The sequence below is a fragment of the Zalophus californianus genome, chromosome 15 (assembly GCF_009762305.2).
Source record: "Zalophus californianus isolate mZalCal1 chromosome 15, mZalCal1.pri.v2, whole genome shotgun sequence".
Classification (NCBI taxonomy): Eukaryota; Metazoa; Chordata; class Mammalia; order Carnivora; family Otariidae; genus Zalophus; species Zalophus californianus.
Genome location: NC_045609.1, coordinates 60483457 through 60498759, shown reverse-complemented (window position 1 = coordinate 60498759; position 15303 = coordinate 60483457). Strand labels below are relative to the sequence as shown.

General features: G+C 51.1%; 1 long non-coding RNA gene across 1 annotated transcript; it reads left to right on the top strand.

The window, feature by feature from the left end:
- Window positions 1–463: 463 nt before the first annotated feature.
- On the top strand, window positions 464–14620 carry LOC113923648. The gene is made up of 4 exons (XR_003520387.1): window positions 464–615; window positions 1214–1312; window positions 1536–1624; window positions 14318–14620. It is a non-coding gene; the product is annotated as an uncharacterized LOC113923648 (long non-coding RNA).
- The last annotated feature ends 683 nt before the right edge of the window (window positions 14621–15303 follow it).

Sequence of the window (15303 nt, the reverse complement as noted above, 5' to 3'; positions counted from 1 at the left end):
CTTCCTTCTTTCTGGATCTTGTTTACAGCCTCTTCCCCCCAAATAAAGAAAGCCTAGTATCCCTCTCCTAGGGAATAGGGAGGAGCACAGGCAATGGTCTCAGATTATTGTTCCCCTTGTAAGTATGCCCATCCTGTCTCACTACTGGGCCCCCAGCCTTGTCAGCATTTTGGAGTCGCATGGCAGGCAGGAACACTGCCAGGTGAATCAGATCTTCTACCTGTCCCTACTCCTGGGCCCTGACCCAGAATGTGTGCTTCTCAGGAGTGCAATGTCCTGCATCTCTTCTAGAGCTTTCCCTGCAAAGCTGTAGGCACTGATCGAGCAGCGAGGGATGTGGGGAATGGAAGTTTCTCACCCTACCCCCCATTCTGACATCACAGGCTTCACTCTCTGACACTAATTGGTTGCCATGGAAACCAGTTCCTTAAGTACATGACAACTTGAGGTGGAGGGAGGGAGAGCCACAGGAACCAGCCCTGCCACAAAGAATCCACAGAGCCTCTCAGCATCAAGCAGGGCTGCCCAGAGTCCCTATCCTCTGCTGGTACCTATGCTTTGCACATGATGAGAAAAGTTCACCATCTCGAGAAAATGCCCCAGGACTGCACAAAGGTAATCCTACCTCACCACTCCTACCGTTTCCCACTTCATTTGGAAGTCTGTCTTATCTTTGAGTGGAGAGATCTTGCTGCAAAGTCATAGTCCAAAGCAAGAAAAGTCAGCCACTTACCCCGGAACAAATGGATATCAGATGTGATGTGGGCCTCTGTCTCCCAGTCCTAGATCAGAAGTCACCTTTTCTAAGAAACCGTCCTTAACTAGCCAATCTCCCATCCCTACCCTCATCCCCGTCACACACACACACACACACACACACACACACTCTCTCTCTCTCTCTCTCTCTCTCTCTCCCCCCACCACTCACTCTAGAGCTTACACGTTCTTTTTTTTTTTTAAGATTTATTTATTTATTTGAGAGAGACAGAGAGTGTGAGAGCAGTGGGGGGAGCAGAGCAAGAGAGAGAATCCTGAAGCAGACTCCCTGCTGAGCATGGAGCCTGACACGGGGCTCAATCCCAGGACCCTGAGATCATGTCCTGAGCCGAAACCAAGAGTCGGAGGCTTAACCAACTAAGCCACCCAGGCACCCCTTACACATTCTTTCAGTCATTCATTCAACAAGTATTTATGAGCCTCTGGTATGTTGTAGACCCTGTTCCGGGGCTGAGGGCTCCAGCCAGGAGCTGATAGGGACCTGCCTCTATGGAGCTCCCTGTCAGCATCTTCTACACTCATGCTCATTCTTTCAGTAAGTATCTCTGGGTTTTCTTTTTTCATTCCAGTCCCCCAACATGGTAAGCCACCTGGTTGCTGATGGGGTGGAGTGCAATTTGCTCAGTAATCCCCTTCCATCCCTGGGCGTTCCAAGAGTGGAGACCTTGAGCCTATTAATATACATCTTTGCTTGACACTAGACCCCAAGATTTGGGGCCCCTCAGCCTTCCATGTCACCCCATTGCTCTCTGAACCAGCCTTTCAAGGACCCTGGATTCTTCCACTGTCTTTCAAAGCCACGGAACAGAAGAATGGATGGGACTTGAGGACGGCAGCAGAAAGGCAGGTGTGCTGTGTGTCCACGGGAATGGGTGCACGGGCATCAGACACTCAGCCATGCATTCATCCGTCTGCGGCCTGCTGTCATGTGTGTGCACCTACATTGGCTGCGTCTGTGACTTCTCCCAAATCGGCCAGCATGGGGATGTGAGCGTGTGTGTGATCCCACTTATAAGTGTAAGTGAGCATGTGTTCAGGGGAAGGGGAATTTAGGGGTATGTCTCTATGTGTGTTTTTTTCCAAATGCTTGGCTTTTTTCAAAATGGCTTAGAGCACTACTGTCATTTATGGGGTTTAAAATGTCAGAACAGGGCCCGTGGGGAGGCAGGGGAGATTAAACTGCAAACAGTGAAGGTTATAGATGACGTTTCTGATAGGCTGACAGGCAGACTCAAATGATGCTGCACTTTAGCAATCATTTAAACACACACACACACACACACACACAGATCCTTTCTCCATATTTTAACGGCACATTCTGAAGGCTAAAAACATAACGGGCCATGTCTAGAAAACCACAGCTCTGCTTTCAGAACCCACCCGCAGCTGTGTCTGCAGCGTGTGTGTGTCTTTGTACGCAAGCGCACCTACCTGTCCCAAATGAACACATATGCTTATTTGTATTTTAGAGTCTGCATAGGTTAACTCCGCCTCACTTTTATATAGTGTCCTACATGATTAACAAAATACATCCCATCTCAGGGGTGCTTGGGTGGCTCAGTTGTTAAGCGTCTGCCTTCGGCTCAGGTCATGATCCCAGGGTCCTGGGGTCGAGCCCCGCATTGGGCTCCCTGCTCCGCAGGAAGCCGGCTTCTCCCTCTCCCACTCCCCCTGCTTGTGTTCCTGCTCTTGCTATCTCTCTCTGTCAAATAAACAAACAAACAAACAAATAAGTAAATAAATCTTTAAAAAAAAATACATCCCATCTCAGTCTACCTGAGCATCGTAACTACTTGTGGAAAGTAGGCAGGGTCGAGATCACTATGTCTATTTTACAGAAAAAAGAATACTGAGGCTCAAAGAGGTCCAACGGGTTTCCCAAGACCACCCAGTGGGAAGTGATAAAACTAAGCTTAGAAGCAGGGCCTTTTTATACTTACTCAGAGCTCTTTTCTTGAGGTTGTGGTTCTCAACCCGGGCTATACTTTAGAATCACCTGCAGAGCTTTTGAATCCCACCAGGCCCCCAGAGATTCCCATCCAGTCGTTCTGGAGGTGGCCCTTACGGGATGTTTTTGAAGACCCCTGGTAATGCTAACAGGTGGGGGATATCCCAGGTGTCTGATTACGCTCAAATCCCCTCCGTGTGAAGGTGGATTCCAGTTTCCTTCCTTCTCGAGGTCTATCTCTGCATCTACTTCCCAGAAGACTTAATCTCCAGGAGGATTGGATCCTCTGTTTCTTCTGCATCACCCTGACTCCCCACCCCTCCCAGTCTATGGAGGCTTAGAAAGTTGCTCAGCTCGGCCTGGTGAATGAAGAGGCCATTGGCTATGAGCCCCACCACTGTGGCCACCTGATACGGGGCAAACGGTGTTGTCTCAGCGAGAGGGGAGGAGGAGAACCAGCCCCACCTGGCCCTGTCGGCCAGGAGAAGGCCAAGGCAGGGAGGAACAGCCCTTAGTGACCTAGGCTGAGAGGAAAAAGGGAAAGAGATGGAAAAAAGAGAAAGGAGAAGAGGAGAAGGAGAGCTGGCCCCTTAGGAGATTATTCCAACCAGCTCCCGGGCTAAAAACCATCTCCCTCGGTCACTGCAGGAGAGGTGCTCTAGCACAGCAGTTAGGAGCACAGACTCGGTAGTGGCCTGCCTGGGCTTGAATCCTGGTTTCTGCTTACTAGTTGCACGACTTTGGGTAACTCCTTAACATCCCTGTGCCTCAGTTTCCTCATCATTAAAATACCGATTATAATAAGAGTACCTACATCATAGAGTCTCTATAGCATGAGTACTGGGTGGGGGTTAACTGTTAACAATTCTGCACAATTCGATGCTTTGGAACTCTCCCTCCTTGAAACTCTTCCTATCTTCCGGAACATTCCTTCTCCATCTCCTTTGCTAGCCCTGTTCCTTTGCCCTCCCTCTGAGTCACTGGTTCTCAGCCTGAGGAACTTTTAGAGCTTATTCCCAGAGACTCAGGTTGTTTGTCTGGGGTGGGGCCTAGACACGGGTGTGGCCTAGACATGGGTGTTTTTCAAGCTCCCTGGCTGATCCAAATGTGTTGCCAAGGTTGAAAGCCACCCCTTTGAGTGCTGTTACTCCCTAAGTCTCTGCTCTTGCCCCCTTCTCTCCTCACTCATCCTTCCCAAGTAACTGACCTTCTTCCCATGGCCTTAATTACCATCCAGGAGCTGGTGACTCTCCAATCCATGTACCCTGACAAGACTTCTTTCTTGAACTCCCAAGCTATTTTCAGCAACCTGCCAGACACCTTCATTTCCAGACATGTGTGACGATAAAGTTCTCAATGGTCTCTCGGCCTCCTGCATGTCTGCACTGAGATATGCTCTAGACAAGCCTTCCCAAGTATGTGTCCCGATCAGAACTCAGTATTTTGTACTCTCCACCCAAAGCTATTTCACCTCCTCTATTCCCCGTCTCTGTCACTTCCAACCATTCACCCAGGCAAGAACTGATAGCCAGCCAGGGATCTTCTCCCGCATCCCCACATCCAGTCAGGTACAAAATCCTGTCAGTTCCTCGAAGGCGCTCTCTGGCCTCGCTCCTTGGGATCCCCACACTGTCGCCACATACAGTTCGAAGAGCCTCCTCACAGGGCTCCCACCTCCAGCTTGTTTGGCTGCACCCTTCCCCCACTTTCTTCTTCATCTTCAGAGCTATTTTTTGGAAATGCGAATCTCTCCACTGCTAAAGCCCTTTGGGAGAGAAGTCAACTTTGCACAGCCCTTGACTATCTGTCCCCTTCCACTGGCCTCCTTCAAAGTGACCCCGCCCTCTGAGCTTCAGTTCTCCAAGTGTACCAGGCTGTTGGACACCTCAAGGCTTTTGCACATACCATTCCCCCGGCCTTAAATGCTCTTCTCTTCCTCTCCCATTCTGCTCACGTTTACAAATTAGCTGAAGCACCAGCTCCTCCAGGAAGTACTACCTGACTGACCACTCTCTTTTTGTCCCTGCTGCACCCTGGAGTTAATGTCTATTGTGTTGGCTCTCACTGTGTCTTCTGTTTCTTCATTTTCATGCTGTCTCCTGCACTGGACTGTGATCATCTGGGAGGCATGGGCCCTGTCTTATTTGTCTTTGAGGAGTACAGTGAGTAGGGAAGAGACCAGACTCCAAGTTCTATAGGGAGTTTTTATAGACTGTTTGGTTCCCTTGGCTAAAGCACTTGGTGAGGAATGCTTTGGATTATGCTCTGGATTTTGTTTATTTAACTGGTTTTTTTAAGTAGGCTCCGTGCCCAATGTGGGGCTTGAACTCACAACCCTGAGATTAAGAGCTGCATGCTCTCCTGACTGAGCCAGCTAGGCACCCCTATGTTCTGGATTTTGAAGGGTAACTTCCTCCCTCCTGGAGCCAAGTAGAGGGGCTAGGTATGAGCAAAGAGACCCAAATAAGCCACTCGCCTGATGCTGTGCCCTGAGGTTCCTCCCCTGGGTCTGCCTCTCCAAGCCCCAGAACTGGGAGCTCTGACCACCATAACACATGGTGCCCCTTCGTGGCCCAACCAAAGTGAGTGGAGTCTTCTTTCCTCCCTCTCATCTGAGATCAGGCTGGAATGCTGCCAAAGGATGCTTCAGAGAGAAATGAAGAAAAACTAAAAGGAAGCAAACAGACCTATAAATACTTAGACATGCAGAAATGGACAGAATGCAAATGTCTGATTCTAATTTGTCACCTGTGCCTAAGGGAGAACATTCAAGAGTTGCCTTCCGGGGGCACCTGGGTGGCTCAGTCAATTAAGTGTCTGACTCTTGATTTCAGCTCAGGTCATGATCTCAGGGTCCTGGGACTGAGCCCTGGGAGGGCCCCTGCCTTGCAAGGAGTCTGTTTATCTCCCTCTCCTTCTGCCCCTCCCCCACCCCCCCTTCTCTCTCTCTCTCTCTCTCTCAAATAAATAAATCTTTAAAAAAAAAAAAAGAGTTAGGCGCCTGGGTGGCTCAGTCGGTTAAGCGACTGCCTTCGGCTCAGGTCATGATCCTGGAGTCCCGGGATCGAGTCCCGCATCGGGCTCCCTGCTCAGCAGGAAGTCTGCTTCTCCCTCTGACCCTCCCTCCTCTCATGTGCTCTCTCTCTCTCTCAAATAAATAAATAAAATCTTAAAAAAAATAAAAATAAAAATAAAAAGAGTTGCCTTCTGGACCTTGTAACCCTTGCCCAAGAGAGTGCATTCAAAAGTCACCTCGGGGCACCTGGGTGGCTCAGTCAGTTAAGCATCTGCCTTCGGCTCAGGTCATGATCCCAGGGTCCTGGGATCAAGTCCCCCATCTGGCTCCTTGCTCAGCCGGGAGTCTGCTTCTCCCTCTGTCTGCTGCTTCCCCTGCCTGTGCTCTCTTTCTCTCAGATAAATAAATAAAAATCTTTAAAAACAAAACAAAACAGCAAAAGCCACCTTCTCTCCCCACCATTGCCCAAGGAAGGGACTAGGCAGAAATCCTAGTCCCATCCCAGGCAGGTGGGCAGCTGGAAAGTTGCAATTCTTATAGCCAGTGAAACTGAATCAAGCCCTCATCCTCCACAGAAGTGGAAGGTCAAGGCCATCAGTGGTCTAGAGCAACAGAAAAAGTCAGGGGCCCAGAGAAGAGCCCGCAGACAGAATGTGATCTCTGGTTCACTCTGAGCAGTGTTTGCCCTGCCAGACCCCCACCTGCTAATATTCCTAGAGCCCTTGCCATGTGTCGGCACTGTGCCAAAGACTAGATCAGCTTCAGTAAGTCTCACAACAACCCTCTGAAATAGGGACTATTATTATTCCTGTTACAGATGAAGAAACTGACTTTTCCAAGGTCAAAAAGCTGGTAAGTGGCTAAGCTAGGATTCAAATTCAGACAGTCTGACTCCAAAACCGCAGGCACTTCACCTCCATGGTACACTGCCTAACGCATATAGCAGGTGATTATTCAATATCTGCTAATAGTAATAGTAGCTTAAATTTACTGAACACTTAAATTAACAATGTGCCAAGCATTTTATATGGATTATTTTTATTCACTAGACAGGTACTATTACTATTACCATTTTATAGATGAGAACACTGAGGCTTAGAGAAGTTAAGAGCATTGTCCATGGTCCCAAAACCAGTAGGTGAAAAACTGGAATACAGACCGGGAGGGATAGATAAATGAATGGGCAGAGGCGCAGAGAAGCCCCCTACCAGCACCACTACCACCCTGGAGAGTGTCCATGAGGGCAAGGGGCCTTTCCAGGAGCTCTGACAAGGGGGCTGAACCTTGATAAAGGCTGTCTGTGAGCTTTTATATAAAACCATGTCCTGGCAAAGGCACCTCCAGTCTGGATAGCTTTACCAAGTTTAGGGCCCAGAGTACTCAGAAGTGACCCGAGAAGGCTGGGCCAGTTCCTCCTTTCTCCCAGGCCTCTCCAGGGCACCCTCTCACCGGTTCTACCCACTCACAATAGTCTGGCACTTGGGATCTGATGGTGTTTGGGGGACCCCAATATCCAGGAAACCAGAGCCTCCAGGACCCTCCCCTAAGTAGGTAGTTTTCAGCAATCCCTGCTGGATCCTTTAGTTCCTGAGTCTCCAGCTTTGGCTCCTGGGAGGAATCCTCACAGAGCCATCCAGGGACCTGAGCAAAGAGGGAGAGAGGAGGGAAGGAGCTGATTCCTAGCCTCTCCTCCCCATCTCCTCACCCTCCCCAAAGCCTTGCAGGCGGCCCCCACCACCTCCAAGCCCGCAGAGTTTCTCACCTTCAGGCAAAGGCAGATGATGGCAGAGCTGGGGAGCAGAACCTAACTGCGCCCGGGGCACTGCAAATCCTGTCATTAGTACTTAGGGACTGTGAGTCCCGGGTTGGGGGAGGGCGGTGGAGGGAGGCAGGGAGAGGAAGGCCGAGATGGTCGAGATGCAGAGATGGAGATGGAGACAGATACCAGGAGAGGTTGCAGAGACAGACCGAAGAGGAGGGAGCGAGGGAGGAAAAGAAAGGAGGCTGAGGAGGGTGGCAGGCAGAGAAAGGGAGGGGGGGAGGAGAGAGACAGAAAGAGCCAGTTGCTTTATTCATGGCTGGTGATATTATAGACTGAGTGAAAATCACATTATCGTAATGGGAAAGTTAGAGTTGCTGAGATGATGCCCTGAAGCCTCGGCGCTGATTGGGGTGTGATTGCTATCTGTATTTATATGTAGAAAGCAAAGTTCACTGCCAGTTCAAGATGGTGGCGGCGGCTTTCTGCAACATAATTCTTCAGTAGGGAGACGCCCCGAGCAAGCCGAGCCCGCCGTGCCGGGAGTGGCAACGCGAGCCGAACGCGCCGCCGCCGGAGCGCGCTGGAGCCGGCGCTGGAGCCTGGGCCCGGGCCGCGCGGGGCTCAGCTTGCCGAGCAGCGGGCAAGCGGACCTGCCGGGGGCTCGGCCGGGACCCGGACCGCGCGGCCCAGTCCCCGGCCCGACGCGAGGCGGGGCGACGGGGCGGGGCTCGAGCGCCTAGGGACTGGGGGGGGGCCGGAAGGGGGGGACGGGGCGGGGCGGGGGAGAAGCAGCAGCTCACGCCGCCTCCCCTCCCAGGCCCGCCCAGAGTCAGGCCCGCCGTCCGGAGATCGGAGAGCTTGACCCGGTTATAGAGTTGAGTCCCGCACCCCGACCCCCAGTCCCGTTATAGAATTCAGTGCTACACCCTACAATAAATGCCAGGAAGTTTTAATTTTTCCCATGATAAGTGCTTTGATACTTTTTTGACATCTCAAATTTCTTGACGGTTTTCCTTTTTTTTTTTTTTTTTAGGCACCTCTGCTCTGCCCCCCCACCCCCACCCCACCCCCCCCCGCCGTGGTCTCTGCTGCACTGCCTGTTGAGCAGCTCCATGCTGGGATGAAGGACCCAGCCCTACCGATGGGTGAATGGGTGTGATCCAGAGCTGGGGGGACAGGCAGATCCCCATACCCCATGTCTGGCCCCACTCGTGGAGGCATCAGCCAGTCAGGGAGAGATGACGGTAGTCCGGGCTGCCTGAGCAGTCTGTGGTGCTCAGACCACCTTTCGCTTGAAGCCTGGTTCCCTCAGGGCTTTCTGGGGGAAATGGAGCAGGGCTGGGCCCCACCCTAGAGTTACCAGATAAAATGCAAGATGTCCAATTAAATTTGAATTTCAGGTAAACAACAAATAGTTTTTTAGTATAAGTATGTCCCAAAGGTTGCATAGGATATACTTAAACTAAATTTGTTGTTTATCTGAAATTCAGATTTAACTGGGCATCCTGTATTTTTATTTGCTGAATCTGGTAACCTGCCCTACCCCCACCTTGCCTACTGACCTCAGGTTTTTTGTTTTTATTGTTTGTTTGTTTGTTTGTTTGTTTTAAAGATTTATTTATTTGAGAGAGAGGGAGAGAGCGCAAGGGGGCAGGGAGGGGCAGAGGGAGAGGGAGAAAGAATCTCAAGCAGACTCCCAGCTGAGCCTGGAGCGGGATGCTGGGCTCCATCTCACAACCCTGAGACCCTGACCTGAGCTGAGTCTGACACTCAACGGACTGAGCCACTCAGGCGCCCCTACTGACCTCAGGTTTTATGTTGATTTGCTGAAGGAGGCAGGGCCCCTGAATGGAAAGAGCCCATTCACCACTTAGTAGCTGTGTGGCTTTGGACCAGTTTTTAACCTGGACCCTCAATCTCCTTTGAGCAGTAGGAGGTAGTAACATCTACCTCACAGGATGGTTGTTGTTTTTTTTTTTTAAGATTTTATTTATTTATTTGAGAGAGAGAGAATGAGAGATAGAGAGCACGAGAGGGAAGAGGGTCAGAGGGAGAAGCAGACTCCCTGCCGAGCAGGGAGCCCGATGCGGGACTCGATCCCGGGACTCCAGGATCATGACCTGAGCCGAAGGCAGTCGCTTAACCAACTGAGCCACCCAGGCACCCTCACAGGATGGTTGTAACCCTTAATGAGATATAGTATGTAAAACACTCGGTGCGCTACCTGGCATAAAATAAACAGTCATTAAATGATGACTATAAAATACCAGCACTCTTATATTCCCTCAAAGGTGCACTTTATTCCCTTCGCATCTCTAGTCTAGGCTTCTTTGGACGTCAAAAGGCTGTAATCAGGATCTCTGTTCTGGAAGCTGCTGCCTGAATGGGGGATTCCCAGGGACAGACCGAATCAGAGGATGGTGGCCTGCAGCAGCCTGAACCTACTAGGTCCACTGAGAGTTCTGGAAAGCCAAGTGCAAGGGTGAAGCAGGGACTAAGAGCAATCTCTATCCCCAGCCCCACATCAAGCCCCACACATTCCCAGCTAACTCTCCTAAGCCTCCAGAACACATTAGAGTCCACCTTCTTTGGGACGCCTAAGTCTCCCTTTCTCCCAGGAAGATGGAGGGTGGGGTAGGGAGGCTACAAGATGCTGAACAGAAAGGGAGGGGTCTGTCTATCTGTGAGGGCACAAACTGTGCCATCCCATCAGACCAAACCCCTCTCCGTCCTCTGGCAGAGGCCCATGTCCAGGACACACCAACTGGACATTAGTGAGTCCCTCGGGGTCTCTGTGTTTGTTCATCCTCTGTCTCTCTCATATCTTAGCCTCAGCTCCAAACTGACTTGGTAAAGGGAAGAGGAAGTGGGCAAAGTTCTGAGTCCCACTGAGGCAGACTGGATTTCGGTATCATCTGTATGATCTTGTTCCCCTCCCTTGTAGAAGGATGGGATTGTTTTCCTTCCCTCAGTTCAGGTGATAGACTGACTCTGAAGGAAAAGAAAAAATGGTTCCCAGTGCCCCTCAGTCCCAGAGAATCTGGTGGCCAGACCCTAGCCTCTGAAGGAAGCTAATTATTCAGGAGCCAATTCATGGGCAAATAGTAGCATATCGCCTTCTCCTGCAAGAGGTGACAGACTAAACATTTCAGTGCCAGGCAGATCATGTGAATGGGAAGCAACCAGTGAAATGTAATAGGGAGTGGTGGGGTCTGTGGCTGCGCTTCAGAAGCACAGGCCTCTCCTAAAGGCATTCTATTTCCTGTTCGTTTGTTTGTTTTAAATACTGTGCTCAGCAAAGACTCGGGTTGCCCTGCTTTGTCTCTTGGGTAATCCCTCAGTTTCTTGATCTTTCTGGTGACACAACTATCCCTAGCTATGGCGTCACGAAGTACTGACAAAGAGTAGGGATACAACATGCACAGACACACTGACCTACAAAGATGCACAGGGTCACCTGCGTATACACCAACATCAGCCACCAAAGAAGCAGAGCATCTGTAAGAAAGCATAAGGACACTCACAGAGGAGCTGCCCATCCCCAGCTTGCTTTCCTGTCCACCTCTCGCCAGTCTCCCTCCTCTCTTCCCTCTCCTCCTTGTTCACTCACTGGGACCCAGGTCTGTTGCTTGCACTGTCTCATTCCCTCTCCCCTCCCCCTGGTAGCAGTACTCTGTAGAGCCCGAAGGATGTGATTGGAAATGGGGTGGCGGGGCACTCTGCACAGCTGGCCAACACACATGCATCGGGGGCCTCTGGAATGCCCCTCCTGCCTTTGATCCCCACAATAAGCCTGTACTGGGGCAGGACACTGACAAGGAGTTCCACATACTCCTTGGCTTTGCTATCAGGAAGTTGAACTCCAATCGTAGTGGTTTAAGGCCATGTTTGTTATGGACTCCATCAGGATGTATGATGACCCTCTCCCAAGAATCATCCAGGTAGTCCTTAGCCTTCCTGGGGACTGAGCCATAAAGCAGAAGAGGACTTAGACACTCAGGCCACTGACACTAGAATGATCCTGAGAAGGGGATGCAGACTCTGGAGCTTTTCCCTGTTCCTTCCAGTCCATTCTATCTTTGGCCATCAGTGCTAGAACCTAGGTAACCTCTTCTTGGGCTTGGTCCTTTCCGCAAAACAGAAGTAGATCGATCAGTTGCAATAAATAAAAGAAATTAAAATCCGATGCTCTTTCAAAGATTCCTGAGAACTGATTTTCAGATAATTTGCTGTTTGGAACTGTGTTCCTGCCCCTTCCCTTTCAGAATTATAAATAACACCGATCACCACAAGCATCTTATCAAAGCTGGGATGTCCACACCTTAGGGAATGACTACCCAGGTCACACAGGTGTCAGGAGAGGGCCCCTCAAGTGAGGTTTTGTCATCTTAGAGATGCAGGGCTGAGTCCAAAGAGATGACCTCTGTCCTGTCTTGGAGACATGAGTCTTTGAGGATGAAAGTGAGACATCTCCAAGGGTGGGAAACTTGGTTGGTGGCTTCCTTATTCGTATTCCTCTGAGGTTCCTATTTTACGTCCCTTTGGGCTTGTGTCTGGGCACCTATGTTGGGGGATCGTGCATATGTCCCTGATCCCTAGAATGACCCAGCAAGAGGAACTGAGGCTTGCGAGAGAATACTCTTCTTATGGTGAAGGGAAAAGAGATGAAGCACCTGCCCCAGAACAGCACCCCCCTTGCCTTATCAGGGGAGAGCAGAAAATCGCCCAGTGCCCCTGGGACAGAGGAAGGGCTAATCTGCTCAAAAGCTGGAGGCTGGATAAAATGACCCCTGCTTGGGATGGATATCGAAAGAATGTCTCTGAGGAAATATCACTCCACTCCCCTGGAGGGCCCTGTAGGTAGTTGGTAATCCACCCATCTCCCCCTACTCCGGCCCCCTCCAACATACACACACACACAGACACACATACACACACACGCACGGGTGTGCACGCACACACACACACACACACACACATAAATCTTAATTGTGTCCGGGGCTTTTTACAACGTTAATTAATCATATTTAGGGCTGTTTCCAGCTGTTGCTGAGGGAAAGAAGGTCCCACACGCCTGTGACTTAGGGTAAATCCAATCAGACGGAGGAATTCTTTGATTCCGGAGAAGCCGAGCATGGGAAAGACACCTCTAATCCCAAAGCCTCTCAGATCCCGGCCTGCTGCCTCCCCCATCGCTGCCCTTGCAAACTGATCTGGTCTAGGGAAGGGGAGGGGCTGGGCGCTAGAAGGGGGTGGAAGGGAGGCACAGGGGGACGCAGAAGGAGCCCTGCTTGAGATGGCTGTGGGTTGACTGGAATGAGGGCCTGGGCCCGCCCTGCTGACTGGGAGCTTCTGCCCTGTACTTGGGCTGTTTAGTGGGCTCTGGGGAGCCCATGACTCCTGAATAGCCACTGGGCCCAGGAGTTATTACAGGAGCCTGGGCCTGGACTAGTCAGAGCAGCGGGTGGGCAGCACTGACCTAATTACAGTTCTGTACAGTCAGTTTGGTCTGAGAAAGGGCCTCACCCAATCCTCTCTCTTCCCTGTGACTTCTCCTGCACCCCAACAGCATCTCTCCAGCTCCCTCAGGCTCTTGTGTGTCTCTGTTTCTGGGTCTGGGTTTCTCTCTCTTCCTAGGGCTCCATAGCATGATTCTAATCTCTTTCATCAATGTCTGTCTCTGTCTTTCTCTGCCACTATCTCTAAAATCCTAGCCTACTACCTTGAATCTTCACAGAGGTGCACTTTAAGATAGAGAGACGTCTTAAAGGGAGGGAACCAGGCAGGCTGGTGCCAAAGACCTCTTCTTTGGTTTCTGCTGGTAGCCCATCGGTGTTCATGTGGAGCCAAGACAAGATGGGGGGGGCTGAGGGGGAGAGGGGAGAGGAGCTGCTGCTGAGGGTGGGGGACAGCAAGGGCCTGTCCTACCCCTTAGAGACCCGGATGGGAGAGGGAGGGCTCCCCAGGGTGGAAAATGAGGGTGCAGGGCTGTGAGGAAGCCAAACAGACCAAGTGGTAGAGACCCTGTGCTCCCCTCTGTGATGACCCCACCTCAGTGTACCCCCTTGTTGAGGCCTTCTGGGTCCTGGCCTAACTGGGTCTAAATAATTGAGGAGCCCATTACAGCCTTGCTGTTTCCTCACTGTCAAGTGTAAACGCTGCACTGGTCGGGTGGGGAAATGGGGCTAATTTGAATTGATAATAGGAAACTCGGGGAAAAGTCATCTATAGTGAGTGAGGAGCGAGCAATCCCCGAGCAGATGCTAAATCTTGTATAATGAAAGAATCTGCCGATGTCAATTATGTACGAGCATCTTTGCAGTGGTTGGAGGCGGTGGGCGGGTGAGGGAACGGAGGGCTGGGTGCATCCCATAAACCCAAACACCCATCAAAGGCTCATACATATGGAGCGGCGGAGATTACGGCATAAATTTGAATGTTATGAATGTGCATGAGGGACAGGCAGGAAGCCTACCTCATGAGGGGGTAGGAAAGGAACTGTTTTTCTGTGCATGTGTAGAAGGCAGCTTTTGTCCTCTCCGTCCCTCAGCTGTGTCTCTGTCTCAGCTGTGCCCCTTCTGCATCCAGTTGTGTGGCAGGATGAGAATGAATGTCAGGGTCTGGAGGTGCTGGGCAAGGTATGATCAGCTGTTTTCCTGTCCTGGATGCGGGTTCTTTGGGGGCTTTGGGCCCGAGTTGCCCTTGACCCACTCAGAGTGTTTCCAGAATGAGATCTCGAGATGGATATGGCCAGAGATACAGAGGTGTATCTTGAAATATCCATGATGTGAACACAGCTTTCCCTCTTGGCTAGTGGAAGAAACAGGTGAGGCCGATGTAGGTAGTGATGCCTCTATGGAAATGGCAGAGCGAGCCTGGAAGACAGCCTGGCGGAAGAGACCCCAAACTGTGCTCTCAAGAGGGCTAACAGCTCAGAACAGCAACAGCAGGGGCCCATCTCCTGTTCCCGGGGACAAGTCCACACCACGGACGGCCATGTGTGCAGGGCCCGGACCCCTCCATCGGTTCCCAACCTGCAGCCGCTGCCTGAGCACACAATGTGATTTGTGGTGCAGGCCACCCAGGGACTTTAATCTTCACCGTGACAAATGCAATAAAAGGAACAATTTGGAGATCAGAGCTAAGGAAGACACATTTACAAACCCTTCCCCAAAGGTTGGATGGGGCTGTCACCATGTGATTTGTGCTGGAGATGAAGCAGGGAGGGGAGGCCGGGGAGATAGAGAGTTGGAGAAGGCAGGCTGAGAAGAGGAAGCATCACTACCTCTCCCCTGCTCACCCTCTCTGCTGGATCACAGTGGGGAGGGCTAAGTCGGCAGGGGGGGGGAGGACTAGACCCCAGGCTGCCACTGCCTCTCTCCCCCATCCCTACTTGGGAGCACAGCTCAATTACCAGGAACAGGCCAGAACCATAAGCTTGAGAGATTCATCTCAGCAGTTCAGGGGCTCTATCTAGAGGAGGGGTGGGGGGAGGCAGTTGGAGAAGAGAGAAAGAGGGAGAGGCAGAGTGGGAGAGACACTTTAATAGAAAGACAGTGACATCTCGAGTTGCAAAGGGAGCCCCTAAGAAGCCCCAGTCTGGAATAGGAAACGAAAGGAAGGTTTTCCAACCAGGGCTCCTCAGGCAGGCAGATCTGGAGGGATCTAAACATAGAGCAGCAACAAGGCAGATGGAGGACGGGAACTTTTTTATTATTATTATATTATGTTAATCACCATACAGTACATCATTAGTTTTTGATGTAGTGTTCCATGATTCATTATTTGCATATAACACCC